At 38.1% G+C, this 17604-nt stretch overlaps 1 long non-coding RNA gene across 1 annotated transcript in view; it reads left to right on the plus strand.

The window, feature by feature from the left end:
- LOC143421684 (uncharacterized) overlaps positions 1-2624 on the plus strand; it is a 47159-nt gene extending 44535 nt beyond the window's left edge. The window contains exons 3-4 of the long non-coding RNA XR_013101247.1: positions 1995-2142; positions 2239-2624. This is a non-coding gene — a long non-coding RNA (uncharacterized LOC143421684). The remainder of the gene's footprint in view (positions 1-1994; positions 2143-2238) is intronic.
- Positions 2625-17604: the final 14980 nt, after the last annotated feature.

Here is a 17604-nt window from a genome sequence, read left to right on the forward strand (position 1 = left end):
AATAAAAACAAATGTGAAATTTACAGCACAAGGTCTCAAGCTTTATTAAAATTATATTGTGAGTCTTAAAATTTCTGCTTTAAGTCAGGTACTTTGTGAGTAATCACCATAGCACTTATCAGTCTTACTCATTTGTGGGACCTGTTGACCTGCATATTTGTCAGAATAAGGCTGCAGTATTCACTGGAAATACTATTACTATATAGCACTTTGACCCAGGTTAACTGCATCTGCCAGCTAGATCGAGAAATGTTACTTGTGTCACCAGAGTCATTTAAAAGATAATTAAAGCTTTTGTCCAAAGGAGAATAGAAGCTGCTCTTTTTTATTATTATCATTATTATACAGAACATAATTCAACTTTGCTTTGCAGTTTTTTGAATCAAGAGTTCACTGCTGCTATCTTCCCATAAACTGATTTAGAGAAGTATATTAGTGTGTTATTAGCAACCCCTTTGGACCTTTCCCCTTTTGGACAAGTCAAAGGCATTTTTTTATATTATGAGGGGGAAAGATGCTGTATGTTGAGTGGTAAACAATTCCATTCCACACTTTTGTCAAACTGCCTGTCGATTTTCAGTGTGCAAGATTAATGTTGTGAAAGAGCATGTTTTACCCAAAACCAAACCAGTTTTTCGTTCCTTAACTGAATAAAGTCTTATCTTATCTTATCTGATCTGATCTGATCTGATCTTATTTTATCTGATCTTATCTTAAAAACTTGTGACTTTTGACACTACCACTCCTCCAACCTCTAAATGCAGACTTTCTTGCTCTTTAACGTCTAGTATTGCCTCTCTCTATGTATATCACTGCAATGCAAGCAGCATCTGACAGATGGCAATTTGATGTGATGGGTTGAGAATACATTGTATCTGCAGATTATTAACAGTTAATGTCTCTGCAAGTTAGGAATTTGTGAAATTTAACTGCTTAAATATTCTCTCTCTCACTCTCTCTGTCTCTCTCTCTCTCTCACACACACAAATTTTTCTACTGGCATGATGTGGTTCATTACCCTCTACAATAACTACCATCACAACTTTATTACTTACACTAAACCTAATTTTATACTTGATCCAGAAAACAAGGAGAATGCCTCATAGGGGAGCTTGGCATACCCTCACGTCTAAAATTCAAACTGGTTCTCACAAAGACAGAGGTCCAAGCACACACTCTCTCTGTCTCTCACTCACTCGCTCTCGCTCTCTCTCACACACACACACACACACACACACACACACACACACACACACACACACACACACACACACACACCTGACTTAGAGCAATAAACTGCAGCGTAATTCATCTATAAAATCATAAGTCACTCTGGGCTATGGGTGATGTGATTATTATTAATACAAGATTCAGTGGCACTGATTTATCCAACCGTTGAATTTGTAATATATTAGACTGAAAATAAAGTTCTGGCATCTAGAGCCAGGGATATTTCATTGCTCAATATTGCAAATCAGTTTGCAGGCAGCACATAGTCACTGAATGGCTGATTGACTACAAGAATGAATCACTGATTGGCTAAAATTAAGAACTCATTACTGTGGAAATGCACTTTAAACTCTAGGAAGGAATACATTTCATGATGCCAGTCTGGTTGGTATAGAGCTGTATTCCTTAATTAGGTATGATATATAAATATGAACGTCAGATAGCTTCTTTTAGTTTGTCTGACTAAAGTCAGCTCAAATCTGTGTAGCTGTGTTTCCTTGCTGGCTGTGCAAGGATAAAGGATCTCCTGGAAGATGTAAACTCAAAAGATGTTAGCATATAATTCAGGATAAAGTTGAACCCTGCCTCTTGCCCTATAACTGCTAGGTAAGGTTCACAATCACCTGACAACTAATATACTCGAGACACAACACCAAGAAATCCCACAAAAAGGGAAATAGCTTTTGGAGGTGGTAACCCAAAGACCATTACTCCCCTCTGATCCTTTCTGACTGATTTTTCTTTGGTTTTGATGTGTCTTTCAGCAGAGGCTCAAAAGTGTGAAGAATATAACAGAAGAAGGGCTATCACACAAGGAGCGCTGTAGAGAGTACAGCAGTAGGACCAATATCTGCTCCTTTGTGCAAGGAGGAGCGGGAGGACTGCTGCTACAACCCTACAAAATGACCTTCTGTGAGTTACTCGCCCAGCACCTTGCAGATCAATTGGTATTCACCAGAGGACACCAGAACTGGCAGGTTAACCACTGATGTCCTGCTCTCTTCACAGATGAGAGTAGGTTCAAACTGAGCATATGTGACAGGTGTGAAAGTCTGGTGCCACTATGGTAAGTAGTATGCTGCCTCTAACATTGTCTAACATGATCAGTTTGGCAGTGGGTCAGTGATGCTCTTTGGAGGGTCACACAGACCTCCAATGGCAAGGCAACAGTATATTGACTGTTGTTAGATACCAGGATGAAATTCTCAAATCCACTTTCAGAACTTTGACCATGGGTTCTTCTGGGCAGGACTCCAGTTGCCAGAGTGTGTACACAGATCCTGGATAACAAAGACACTGATACTTATATGTTTCAGAATCTCTGATTCTGTATTGGTGCATTATCTGTTGATCGATGATCTCATTGATACCCTAATCCAAATCTGGGAAGACAAACCCCATGACACAATCTGTCAACACATCAGAACATCAACTCTTGGTACTGCATACAAGGATGATTATGATACACACATGCACAATGCATGTAAAGATTTTCAAATTGCGTATGTTGTGCATCAATCTGATCTGCAACTTAAATTTGAGCAAAATACATAATTGCAGACATAAAGTTTTAAAATCTGCAAAAACTGTAATACTGAAAATGAAAAGGTATGCCAGATATTTAAGGTACTGTGGAAATCAGTTAATCCAAAATGCAGTAAGACTTTCACTCCAGTTGTCTGCACTTGGATTCCAAAATCAAATTTTCTTCAAGCCGAAACCTTAAATAACTATACATACATAAACACATATATAGATATATGTACACATGAGTGAAAAGCAGCGGTTGGTGATGAAAAGCTAATCAAGTTGCAAGCGCATTATTGAGACGGTCAGAATGAGAGATAGAGCCTCCTTCAATCTGTCTGATAGGGGCAATCAACTGATGAAACATACAGAAAGATAGAAAGATGTAAGAGCTCTCACTCGCACTATGATTTTCACACATCTGCCCTATCTTTATGCCCTTCCTTTCCTCTCTCTACCTCCAGCTGTCCTTGTTCAAGGCTTCTCTCCTCCTCCTAATCATCCCTCTGTCCCTCCTCCCTCCTGCGTGAGGTGAAGGCGAGGAGAGCAAAATGTACGACAGGAGTACCTTGATGAACAGACACAGTCAGATAATGGACTATCTTATTACTGAAACAAGCAGAATGGCATTGTGCTTATGAATGACAGGGGTGACAGCTAGACTGAAGGGAGTGGAGAGTGGGAGGAAAGTAAAAAGAGAGGGAGAAAAAGCAGGGGGATGCTGTAAGAGAAGGAGAGAGAGGAGGTGACATACACAGAATGGAGACAAAAGCAGCGAGCGCTAAGAGAGGAGAGAAAATCAGCATGAATGAGGTAGAAAATAACAGTGGGATGGAGAAAAGGAGAAAATCACATTGAGAGATGGATAATAGTCAGTACACACTAAAGATGACCTCCATTACATCAGGCAGATTTGTATGAGCCCGTGTGTGCGATAGGGAGCAGGTGAGATAATAGTAATCTACACCCAGATGGAGTTATATGAAACCTGGTTCCCTTTTGTCTTATAAGCATGCTGGTTTTGTTTGAGTTATAGATAGCCAATAAGTTATACTTTTAATATTAGCACAAGTTTATGTGTTAAGTTTATTAGAGATCTCCATTCAGTGATACGTAGTTTCCTCAGGTTTTCTCTGTAAAATCCCTATAGACTCACAAATGTGAATATATATTATAACCTCTATTAAAGTGACCATATTATGCTTATGTGCTTTGTCCCTTTTATTTGCTATGCTATATTGCTTTTTTGTGGATGTTAAATACTGCAACATTACAAAGCCCAAAATGCATACCCACAGGGAGTAGTTAAAGAAAATGTGGCTTCTGAACTGTGTGGCCTTGTTAGATGTCCAGGTGTTTTCTTTCATTACCTGTCTACTTTACCATACAACAGATTGTACTTCCTTATAAGCAGTGATTAGTGGAATTTTTATATTAAGATATATAGTAAGTGACATTTTAAAATAAAGTAAACTCAAGCAAATAGTGCATGTGAAATGTGAGCTAGCGTCTGCACCTTAAGACTGGATGAACCTCAGCACACCACCACTCTGGATTTTAAATCAAACAAAAACAACTTGACTGAAATGCAGACTTCCAGCTCTCTCATTCAAGAGTTTAACAAAAGTATTGCGTTAACTTTTTAAGAATTACAGCCATTTTTCCACATAAGCCCCCATTTTCAAAAATAAGTGGACAAACTAACATAATACTAAATATAAATAAAAATAAATATATCCTTGCTATCCTGAACCCATCACCAAATGCTTTGTTTCCACCCTTGAGTTGCTTTAACAGGCCTTTACTGTAGCCACCTTCAGATGCTGATTGTTGGTCTCTATGCTTTCAATTTTGCCTTCAGTAACCGAAACAACATGCTCTGCTGGGTTGAGGTCAGGTAAGTGACTTGGCCATTAAAGAATATCCCATTTCTGTCTTAAGAAACTGTGGTTGCTTTTGTAGTATGTTTTGGGGCATTATGCATTTGCTCGGTGAAGTGTAACCGATCAGTTTTGCCGCTACCTGGACATTTCAGAATCCCTTCTGCTACTTGTATCAACAGTTACATCACCAATAAACGCTAGCAGCCATGCATTCCCATGCTATAATGCCTCCACCATATTTAAGAGGTGACATAGCTAAATGTCATGAAAACTGGGGGACTGTGTATAAAAAACTGTAAACAATTAATGTAATATTTTTGTTAAACCCACTGAATTAAATCACATCATTATTTGATTTAAATTCCACTGTAGTTGTGGCATAAAGCAACAAAATTACAACAACAACAAAAAAAAAGTTTGAAACACCTACCAAATGCAGCAAATGTACTTCACAGCTTGCTTCACTGTTACCCTGTTTTCATCCTTTCAAGTAAGCATGTCATTCAGCATGTTTCCTTGAACTGGTGTACCACCTATGTTGCAAATGTTGCTCTCTACGTCCTGGTATGAACCTGCCAATATTCTTTCTTGGACCTCCAAAATTAAATTAAATTAAACTAATCTCAACAATTTAATTTGGACTTCTGCCAAGCCTGAAGTGGATCAGATGAACTGTTGCTGAGATAGAACACAGAAACACAGAATGTGCTTTTCAATGCATATACTCACCTGCACCGAGTGGTTTATTCAATTCAATTCAATTCCATTCAATTCAATTTTATTTATATAGCGCCAAATCACAACAAAAGTCGCCTCAAGGTGCTTCATAGATACAGAGAAAAACCCAACAATCATATGACCCCCTATGAGCAAGCACTTTGGCGACAGTGGGAAGGAGAAACTCCCTTTTAACAGGAAGAAACCTCCGGCAGAACCAGGCTCAGGGAGGGGCGGGGCCATCTGCTGCAACCGGTTGGGGTGAGAGAAGGAAGACAGGATAAAAGACATGCTGTGGAAGAGAGACAGAGGTTAATAACAGATATGATTCAATGCAGAGAGGTCTATTAATCCAGAGAGGCATTATATGTGCTATTGGGGTAAAATATAATTATAAGCCTGTAAATGAGCATAGTAGTGAAAAAATTAAAACAAGAACATGTTGTCAAAGTACAGTACGTGCATAGTGAGCATGTTCTTCAACTGAGGTACATTAAAGCAGAATGTGCTGATGTTATTTTAGTTCCTGATTCTCCCTTCCCTTGCTTTTCATCTATATGACTTTCTTCTTCTCATGGCTAAAACTGTATTTTTAGGTTTAGCGCACGCCCTGAAATGTCCCGAAGTTACTTTAAGCATGGTGTGATTTGTGTTTAAAATGCTGTGTGCATGGTGGTGTTTCCTAAAGGAATTAGAATTAATGTATCTTCAAAAACAGCTTATGCTCCTCACAGTCACAGGTCTTAGTCAGCAACTGACTGGTGCAATTCTCTGCTATGTGAGATATTCCTGAGATAATATCTGCACTGTGAGGGCTTATGAATTGTCTCACCTGGAAAATGTCAAGTGTGACCATGTTTTCTTTTGTCAGCAGGAAATGGCTAAACATATCAATCATCTGTCTTTTTGTTAACCTGCAAAGTTCAGTCTTTACCATTGTGACCTCCGTAGGAATCAGCATGTCCAAAAAAAAAATAATAATCCTTGCAAACAGAACACGTTATTAGCCTGTTGATAAGTTGTATGATACTGCCCCCTGAAATTGAGTGTTTCACATCGCTGTGGAGCAATTTTGGTCTACTTGTCTTTGTAGTATTGTTTTAATTTAGACACACTGGAGGATTTTCAACTAGGAAAGACCTTGTTTAAGGTAATGCCAAAGCTTCTCATTCAGATTTAAGTTTGGTGTTAGGATCATTATCCTGCTTCATAACACAAGTGTGCCTGAGCTTCGGGGCACAAACTGATGGGTGCACACTGGTGAAAGCAGAATGCATGGTTCTGTCAGCTACAGCAAGTCGTCCAGGTCCTGAAGCAGCAAAGCAGCCTCAGACTTCCACACTACGATTATGCTTGTCTGCTGGTATAATGTTCTTTTTATGAAATGCTGTGTTAGTTTAATACCAGATGTTATGGAACTGAAAGCTTCTGAAACCATGGATGCCACAACCTCTTACATATCAAAGAATTGTGAATGCTCACCTTAACTGAGGCAAGTGAGCCCTGCAGTTCTTTAGATGTTATTCTGTGATGAGTAATCAATCTCTTGAGCTCTTGGAATAATTTTTGTATGTCGGTCACTACTGGGAAGTTTCCTGGCTATCACCATGGAGTTCCTAAGCTTTCCCGACTAAAAGAAGTCAGTGACTTTGTTTCTCATGTGTTCTTGAGGGGTTTTTTGTTTGTTTTGCTTTGATTGAGAGTTTTTAGCCTACTTCACTTTGTCGTACAGGTTCTATTTAACAGATTTCTTAATTCAGCATATTTGGCGGTAATCAGGCCTGGGTGTGGCTAGCGAAACTGACTTCAGTTTTCCAATAAATTTGGTTAATCATAGTTAATTCAAAAGCTGCAGTGTAAGCATACCTTAGGATTAAATTGTCACATTTTATTTCTAAGATTAATAATTAAATGTCAAGCACAGAAATCTTATGTATTTTTAGTAATGTTTTATATTGTCATAGCATGGCCGAATGAACATAACATACAATATTTTCTGTGGATAATTTGGTGCAGGGGCATGTGTTACCTTTTTCATTATATGAAGAATTTGTTTTCTCATGTAAACAAAAACACAGTTGCACTAACAACTGTCTAAACATATTCAGTATTACATTGTTAACAACTTCTTAACTTCTTCTTCTTAGCTTTCGAAATTGGAAACCATATACTAACATCAGAAGTGTGTTTGACTTAAACCAAATTCCAGTCTTTTGTTAATACAATTCAGTAGGTTTTATTTATAGTATGCTGACATTAGATTTTTTGCAACACTTATTCAAATGAATAATAGAACAACACACAAATGGCTTGTGTCACTTGATTATTTAGAAAGAAACTTTTTGGAATTTCTTGCTGATATTTTGACATTTTGCTTCCACCACCAGAATTCTGCCACTGAGTAAACAACACTTGTGACTAATTTGGAAGCATTTACCAAACACTCCCGCTACCAGTGTTTACTACTCTCTGTTCAGGAGATAATAATGATAATAATAATAATGATAATATAGAATATATATAGAGAAAAACAGTAACTCGTTGCTAAAATGTGAAATCCAACTTTTAAATTTTAGTATTTCCAAAATACGGAGAGAAATTATTTCTTAAACCTGTCTTTTTATTCAGCACGTTTGGTCTTCCACAGTGCAGCATCTGCAGCGCAGAATGGACAAACTTTGGACAAACTACCCAAAATGCATTGACAGAGAGGTTTCAGGGATAATAAGTCATTCTGCGCTCCAGATGGGTTGAATGCATTAATCGTGATGACAGTTTAATCCGTGTTAATGAGTTAACATTGACAGTTTTATCTACAGCAACAAAACAACAAGGTCTAAAAGATTTGACTATTTGATGCAAATAGAGGAAATGTACTAATTGGGTTTTTTGGGAGAAGGTCAAGTGAGAAGTTTGATGCCATAGTCATGTCTGTCCATCCAATAAGAAAGCTACCACCAGTAGCCAGTTAATTGCTCCGTAGCACTCACTAATTAACACATAACATCTTCTTTGCTTAATCCATACAAAAAGATCCTGACATGTTATTCCAAGGGTAATTGGATCTGTTAATGAAGAAAACAATCAATTATGATTTCAAATATTTTTCTTTAAGATTGTGTATTTCAAGTTTGATTTTTTTCTGAAAAGTAGTCGCCCTGTGACAATTTTTTTGAAAAACATTTCATTATAAATCATTCTTAATTCGGCACGTCTGTTGTGTCAGTAAGCTACTAATTCTTTGACGATAGCACACTAGCACTCTGTGGGATATGGGTAATCTCCACTTGGTGTGTATGTGTCTTTATGTGTGTGTGTGTCTGTACATGTATATGTTTCCAAAAGGTGGAGATGTTACAGGTGATTAATATTATGTATGTTATGTAATATTATGCAGCTTGTTTGTTGCACCTCTTTGAAAATATGTTGAGACATGTAGAATTTGGAAATGTCTGTATGATCACAAAGATACATTATGTGCTGGTGTGTTTTAAGCGTCTATATGTGTGCATGGTGTCCACATCTATCACATAGAGAGTTACAAAGTGTGAAATCAACTTTGACATTCATGGTTCTAACCTCCCAAGGCCACCCTAAAGCGGAACACTTAAAGTGGAGTGTCACTTTTCAGACAGAGAATAATAGCAGAGTCTTCTCCGGTCTTTGAAGATGACTTTTCATTCTCTCACTGACTCATTTTGACCTAGCCCGTGGAAATAATGGGCTAAGTACTCTTGTCTTTCTTTTCCACTGCTAATACTGTCTCTTTGCACCACTCTCGTTCTATTTTGCATGCCATCTCTCTTTCACCGTTTCCCCAAAATCTCCTCATGAAAAGGATTTAAATATTGCACAATAAAAAAAGGAAAACCACTTGCAGTCCCAACTATGGACAACATGGATATTTAACAATGTTTCATGAAGAAACAGACATTTGATTCTATTTTGTCGTGACATTGTATCTCATGGTCCTCTCAAAATAAAAAAAAGAAATAAAAAGAAATCACACATGTAATTATATTACACTTAGTTTTCCTTTTTTGGTTATTGTCTTTCACCCATTTTAAGCTTTTTAAGTTTACACTTTTATTTCCTCGTTTTTTCCATTAAAACAGCACATACGATTTTGGGGGTTTTTCACCCCTGCCTTTACGTTTGGGAAAAGTTTTCTCTTATTTTATTAGTTTAAGTTTCAGTAATGACTCGTTTTTTCTCCGCATCTCTTTGTATTTAAATTTTCCAGACTCGCTAAATTTGATGAGACTCATGTCTGGCTATGCAAGATTAGGTTTTGTGTTCATTCAGGCATTCGATTGTAGAAAAGACTATTTGTCATGCACAGCGCTTAGGAGAATTATGAACGGTCCTGTTTGGGAAGAGCAAAGTCCTGAGGGTCTTGAATAAGAACAACACTGCACACAAAGGTGAAAAAAATAAGCAGCGTAAATCCTGGGTTGATTCTCAGGACTTTTTATGACACTGCTTTTTAAATGTCAAAAGGTTTGTTCGGTGATTCACTTCAATGATTCACTCATGTTTCATAAAAACCACTGTGAAACTGTGATTTTCTTGTTTAGTGTCTAGGGAGAGTACATGAGCAGCAGTCGTTCTAGTCTGGAGTCCACTGTATCTATACACATTTAGGGCCAACGAAAATATGAGCTCAGTAGATCAACTTTTAAGGTCAATGACATTGTATTAAATAATATATAACAGAGTGAGCTTTTTCTTTTTCAGTCCAGCTAACAGAAAGCTTTGAAAGAAAACATTTCATCATATTTACTCCAGGCTACCCAATCCTGTTAAAACATTTTATCCTTTTTTTAATGTTGTGTATGACAAAAAAACAGAGAAAAAAATGTTGATGAATCAAAATGTTTGAATTTCCCCCACATTGTCTGATTTATTCTGCTCTTGTTCCTTTGGATTATGATCAAAGTATCAGAGAAAGTGTTTATTACTGCTCAGCTACATACTCACAATGAAGTTAACACAAAACAAACTAACTAAACTAGAGAGTTAATCAGTAAATTCCTTTGCCATGAGCTGACTTGAAGGTAACAAGCTGAGTGTGCATGCGCCACAGCAGATTTACAAGGTCAATGCTGTTTTCTTGCAGAGAAAATATGACATTTGAACTGGCGGCCCTCAAACTGCAGGCTCTCTTTTGGAAGATAGAACTGTTTGTCATATTAGTGTTAATAAAGCTTTGTTTTTCTAGCCATAAAATATGCTTGTTTGTGGCACTTTTTCCTTGTGTTAGTCAAGTCAAAGTCAAAATAAACTTTATTGTCATCTCTGCTATATACAGTACAGTATATAGAGAGATGAGACGGTGGGGCTGCAGTTACATCAGTGCAAAAGAACAAACAATAAACATAATAACAGTAGAAAATAAATATACACTTTAGGACTAGGGGTAAAGGGATCAATAACAATTTAAAATGTACAGTTTACGCTTTGATGCTTACAGTGACCTTGGAGTGATTTAAAGTGACCAGCTTGTAAACATGAGCAGAAATTTTGAGAGTAAGGATTGTCCATAGAGTGGCATCTCCATTACAAAGGCATTATTTAGGGCCATTGCAAAAAATAAAATATAGAGGAATATTTTAATGTTTTGTTTGTTTATTTGTTGTGTGTTTTTTTTTTTTTTTTTGTTTGTTTCTTCAAGCCACTACCTCACAAAGACGCATCGAAGCATATCAGTATTGTGATAGGGGAACACGATGGTTGGTTGTGTGCAGTTCAGGTAGAGATAAAAGTTTTTGTTTGTGTTGTGTGTACGCTCCAGTATTTCTTGCTTCTGTGTTACTTTCTCTTTGTGTTACAAAGCTTAGAGACAGCTCCTATAGTCTCTTAATCCCTTTTCTCTTCACAATGGTATGGAGATGGTGAAAGGTAGAGAGGCACTGAGACCATGTGGGAGCCAGGCAAAGGTACAAAGACTGAACGAGAAAATGGGAACTTGGATTTATTCTAAAAATTGTAAAAAATTGATATGCTTAAATAATTACATTAACCCTTGTATGGTGTTCGGGTCTGTGAGACCCGTTTTCAGTTTTTTTCAAAAGAAAAATTAAACAATTAATTATTTTTTCAACCTGAAATTCATTGGCTTTGGCTTATTTTCTGTGAAGAGCATGAATCTGAACAAATTTTCAATGACCTCATACTGTACCTCCCCCCACGCATTTACATTACATACAAGGTGTTCGGGTCCACTGGACCCAGGTCTAGTAAAAGTGTTGAAAGTGTAGGTCCTGTGTTCCCACACTCTGTCTTCCTCCTTTCTGGTGCTGCTGATAGTGTTTTCTTCCCCTCCTGCTCCTGCACAAAGTTGCAACATTGTTGAAAATTCAACTATCAACACCGTCTGCTCTTACATTCCCACACATTTTACCCTCTTTCTTTAGGGATCCAAATTTTATTTTCTCATACCCTGTCCCACCTGCAAATTAGGGGCATAATACTATAAATAAGACTTTGCCAGTGTGGTTCTTTATCACAACTGATCAAGATGGCAAAATATTATCTGCTGCGAGGGCCATCCAATTGATTTTGGAAGAGAGAGGAGCTTCTGATGATGATGTTGACAAAGAGGTTTCAGAATATTTCACATTTCTGAGTCTGACAGTGACTTTGAAGAAGAGGATGAGGTTGAGCACCATTTAGTAACAAAACGAAGACGAGTACCCCATCTGCAGCCAGCTCCAGGACCAGAACAAGCCCACCAGACAGCAAGTGAAGAAATATGGATGTCAATAACTGGTGAAATTGAATGGTCTTCTTGCCCAAGAAATGAGCCACCCTGCAGAGCTGCTACTGTGATAAGCCAGGGCCAACACGACTGACAGGTACTCATGTGCAGGACATCAAGTCTTCATTTGAGCTTTTCATCCCAGATTCCATCCAGAAAATTATTCTGGATTGCAGTAATCTAGAAGGAAGGTGTGTTTTTGGAGAGAGGTGGAAGGAGATGGACCAAATCCATCTAAGAACCCCAAAGGCCTACTTTGGGGTTCTTATCCTTGCTGGAGTTTTCAGGTCCAAAGGGGAATCCACAGAATCCCTGTGGGATGCAGAAACCGGCAAGAAACTTTCCATGCATCAATGTTTCTGGAAAACTTCAACAAAATTTCCAGGATTATCCGTTTTGATAACCGAGACGACAGACCAGCTCGACGGCAGAGAGACAAGCTAGCTGCCATCAGGACAGTGTGGGATAAGTGTGTGCACCACCTCCCCTGTTTTACAACCCTGGGCCTAATGTCACCATTGATGAGCAGCTGATCCCATTTAGTTGTGAAACATATTGCTTCACGTGTAAATGTGTTGTGTCTTTCCACTCACTCCACTTGATTATAACTGATTTATTTATAACATTTTATATAAAAGAAAAACGAGAAGCACATTAATTCATAAATGTGATCTAACAAAGGTAAAGGGAAAAAATTAACCATGTTTGCTGTTCATATGGTTTGTAATTGGGATGAAGTAAACATCTGTTGAGTAATTTAACATAAAATTGTTTGATAGTGTTAATTTGGAAAGCCAAAACTCTAGCGGGTCCACCAGACCCATGAACACTGGCTGAGTAACAAAAATACGAACACCACACAAGGGTTAAGTAACATAAAAAATATGTCTAGATCAATTTACTTTTTTTCATGTAGCATTTATTATCAGTATGATACCTTCACTGTTGAAGACAGAAAACTGGTTGATGTGTTTTCTGCTGGCAGAGAATCAGAAGGGAAGAAAAGTTCCCAGGCAAAAGAAAACCCACAACTTCCACAATGTTTTCTTAACATTTAGTTCATCTCACACTTTGTTTCTCTTACTGTTTTTTCCACACTTTCGCTTTATGTGATAACTACGTGAGACGTTTTAAAGGCAAATCTTCATTTAATGAAGAGAGAAAACCTAATTATTTTTTGGAACATTTTGCTCCACAGGAGGTTCATTTCTCCTTGTGCTGCTCAGACACGCCAAGTTTTAAGCAGTTCTCAGAAGCATTCATCACAGTAGATAAGCATCCATCCTGTAAATTTTATTGAATCCATAAATTGGCTAAATGGTACAAATTTTTGCAGGTAGTCAAACCTATTCTCAATTAATGATGATGGTGAGTATGTGGTTAACAGCCTTCATTTGGGTATATCTCATGTGGTTAGTCCAGAACACATATATATTTTCAAATATTTTAGATAAGGAAAAGAAATTAAGTCAGTTTTATCTCAAGGTATTTTCACACAGTTTCATTGCTCGAGTTCAAATGTGTTCATTTTCACATTAAAAAAATTCAAATTAAGTGAACCAAATAAAATATGAAGACCTTTGAAAAGTGGAGCCATGTGTTAATGCAACTTCAGCCTTAATCAATTTGCTATGTCTCCCACATCCAAGAAACCGGTTAAAAATGAATATATTGGTTAATATTACAACCAGGGCCCACACAGTGGCACAGTGGTTAGCACTGTAGGAAGGCCCTGAGTTTAATTCCACCATCAGACCATCAGGTCTTTCTGTGTGGAGTTTGCATGTTCTCCCCGTGTTTGCGTGGGTTCTCTCCAGGTACTCCAGCGTCTTCCCGCAGTCCAAAGACATGCAGTTAGTGGGGTTAGGTTAATTGGTAACTCTAAATTGCCCATAGGTGTGAATATGAGTGCAAATGGTTGTCTGTCTCTGTCTTTTAGCTCTGTGGCAGACTGGCGACCTGTCCAGGGTGCATCCTGCCTCTCACCCTAAGAAAGCTGAGATATCCAATCTGTTACGTTCCCCTGAGGGGTCTAGGCGGTGAGGGGGAAGTAACAAAAAGTGTCCGGGTCAGAAAAAAGGAGTCAAGGAGGCAATAGGGTTAAATTAAAGAGTTTTATTAAAGTTTCTATTAAAACTAACTAAAAGAGACGAACAAGCCGCTATCACCATTTAAAGGAACAAACAAAACTCAAGCGTTGGTCAATAAAGTATAAAGTAAGTCAAAAAGAGAGCAGCTCACTAGATACAAACCCAGACACGCAGCTCACTAGCTGTAACCACTCACATGGCACTCTGGCCCAGAGCTCACCTTTCCCTGGGCTTAAATCTCCTTAATTACTGACAAGAGTCAACTGCACAAAAAGGGAAAGGTGGCACCTCAGGCAGAAGAGGTGGTGGGACATGCCCACACAGGCACCTTCAGGAGGAGGCCCTGCCTGGGCTGTAACAATCCAACTTTATTTATAGAGCACTTTAAAAACAACATGGTTGACCCAAGTGGGATAGGCTCCAGTGCCCCCATGACCCTGCAAGGATAAGCGGAAGAGAATGGATGGATTATAATCGTCATTTTGGCCAAACCAGCAAGTTAACTTAGATGTAACAAATTAATTTATTAAGTGTACTGACATTTTCCTCCCACTCCAAGAAATCCTTTAAAAATGAGCATGTAAGTCAAATCCATAATGGCACCAGTAACAATAAAATCTTGACATATTTTCTTACTTTTGGGGACAAACTTGGACGACCTTTTCTAAAGATTCAGTGATGGTGACCAATTGTAAGTAGTTGCAATGTCATCCGGAGGATGAACATGCATATAAATCAAAACTTGTAAAAGATTTTCATTGTAAATGGAGTGACCAGTGAGAAATTACTACCTGCACAGTGTACAATCCCAGCGAAGAAACAGAAAACTGGCCGCTGTAAAAAGAAAAAAGGCAATCATCAAAGTAAAACCAGATCTGATGATATGTTGATCATTATGTGTGTTTATTTTCTAGCCTTTTCATTGGTCATTCATGTTGGATCATGTGTCACCATAATAAAGGTGCCCTCTTTTTGGTAATTTACCAGAATCTACCCTTACACAGTAACCATTTGCCCTCCTTCAGTCACCCATGTATGTGTATAAAATATTGCATTACGGTTTTCCCCCTCTGTGTTTGTCAGCATCAGTTTATAGTACAACCTTTATTTTAGCCAAAGCAGCAAGTCAGCTTAGATGTTTGAGGTTAGAATAAATTAAGTTCTACTGACATTTTCCTCCCACTCCAAGAAATCTACTTCTGTCTAATGTGCTTTTAGTACTAGTAATATCCTTTTTTTCTGTAGTCCTTTGTGTTTGACATTTTAATAAAGCACTGTATTGTTAGAGCACACTCCCACTCTTCCTCTGTCTCTTCTCGCTCTTTCATGCTCGTGCTCTCTTTTATGTTGTGCTCCGCAGAGACTGTCGTCAGCATATTGCTGTATATAAGATCAGTTCTCACTGACAGGGAGAAGTAGAGGGAGGAAAGCTCTGCGAAGGCATGTAAAGACACTTTCCACAGAGCTAGAGACAGAGAGAAGGAGGAATGACTGAAAGCTAATTATCTGTAATTGATGAGAGCAAATGAGAGAGTAGGCAGGTGATACAGAAAAAAAATAGTGAGAAAAGTGGGCCAAAATCAACCAGCATGATCTCAGGTAAATGTGTAAATGTTAATAAGAGACCAATCTTTTTGGCTCATATTCCCAGCTCACATTTTGGAGTGATAACTCCTTTTTTTAATGGTGGGAGTAAATTTGTAAGGAAGGAAAAACTAAACCACACAAAAATTAAATTTAGAAACATATACATGCAAAGCATTTAATTTTTTGATCTTTGAAGCTATTTTTGTTGTTTTCTCATTCCCAGTGAGCTCCACTATTGCTCCTCACTCTATCCCGCTTGTCAAACAATAAAAATTTGGCAGTTGCTTCCAGCAATGCGAAGAATATCGGAGGACTGCACGAGAACACATCTCAGGTAGGTGAAAACCCCTCTGTCCCATCTGTGCCACCAAAAAGACTATGTGGACACATTTGTGGGACCATAAATTCCACTTTAAGCATCTGCGAGTCCACTTAGGGTCCGCTTGGGTCCCTGTGACAGAAATTTTAACGCGCCACTCAGATGTTGGTGTGCCTGCCTGTTTTTGTTGTTGTTGTTGTTTTACTGCACAGCCGTAGGGACCCAAGAGAACCCTAGTGGACTCATGGATGTGAAAAATATAAAACCCACTAAAGGATAAGGAATACATGGTCTAATGCAAACTTTAAACAATGCCACAAACTTTACCAGTCTAAACCCAGTTGTCAATAAATCTGTTTAGGTAACTCAAAGTCATTCTGGATTTTTTTTTAATCACTGACTGAACAATCAATTGAATTCTACATACAGCTACCTAGGAGTCACCTAAAACAATTAAACCACCAACAGGCAGTTGGTGGAAGTATCATCATTTCATTACAATGCAATGTTTTGATGTCCTGCTGAGATACCTTGGGAACTGGATGTGGATGCTACTTTGATATTACCACCCACCAAATCACACCAAACACACATCCTGATGGAAATGGTTCTCCCCAACAGGATAATGCCACACCTCAACAGCTGTCCGGGAACATGATAAAGATCCCTTAAAGTAGACCCAACCTTAAAATTGATCAAAATATCCATCACATTTAGAGTCTGCAGGGAAGCAGCAGAACAATAGAGATCCATGGAGATGCAAAAACACTGCTGCCAGTGTTTTGGTTACATACACTACAATTCATCCCCAGAGATCCCAGGTCAGAGTTGCTCTGGCTGGATGAGAGCAATCTACACAATATGGTTTTAATTTTGTCTGTGTGGATGTTATATCCGCTCATTTATCTAAAATGTAAGCTTCCAAGCTAAACAAAAAAATTCTTTAAAGATATTTTTGATCATGCATTACAAGCTTTAAAAGCTACCCCATGCTATTTCTTAAACTTACACTAATTACATTACATTAATTGCATTTGTTTATTTAACCCATATTTATTTATTTATTTTTTCAAACAAGTGAAACTGAATTTCCAACTTTACTCTGTTACTTTTTGTTGGATACCATTTTCAAATACCCTGACACAAGTTATAGCTTTCTGCTCATTGTGTGAAAATTAGCAACACCATGCTGAACAGACACTTGAGGCAGTCAGCAAGAAACTAAGCTCTTCGTCGTCACAACAGCAGGTAAAGTAATTAACCCAGATACAGTTTGTATCTGCTAGCGGTTCATATTACAGGTATTTCTACCAGCCCAGGCTTTTCACTGTTATGGTTACAGAGGAAGTAATTAACAGATATACAGAGGGAATATGACTATATTAGATCGTGGATGAGTGGTCCTTTGGGACAGTTTGTGCTCGTTCTTTCATTCTCTTCTCTACTCAAACACACAGTTTTTCTACCACCTCCATGCTTCCTCTCTCTCCC

The sequence above is a fragment of the Maylandia zebra genome, linkage group LG13, assembly GCF_041146795.1.
Source record: "Maylandia zebra isolate NMK-2024a linkage group LG13, Mzebra_GT3a, whole genome shotgun sequence".
Lineage (NCBI taxonomy): Eukaryota > Metazoa > Chordata > Actinopteri > Cichliformes > Cichlidae > Maylandia > Maylandia zebra.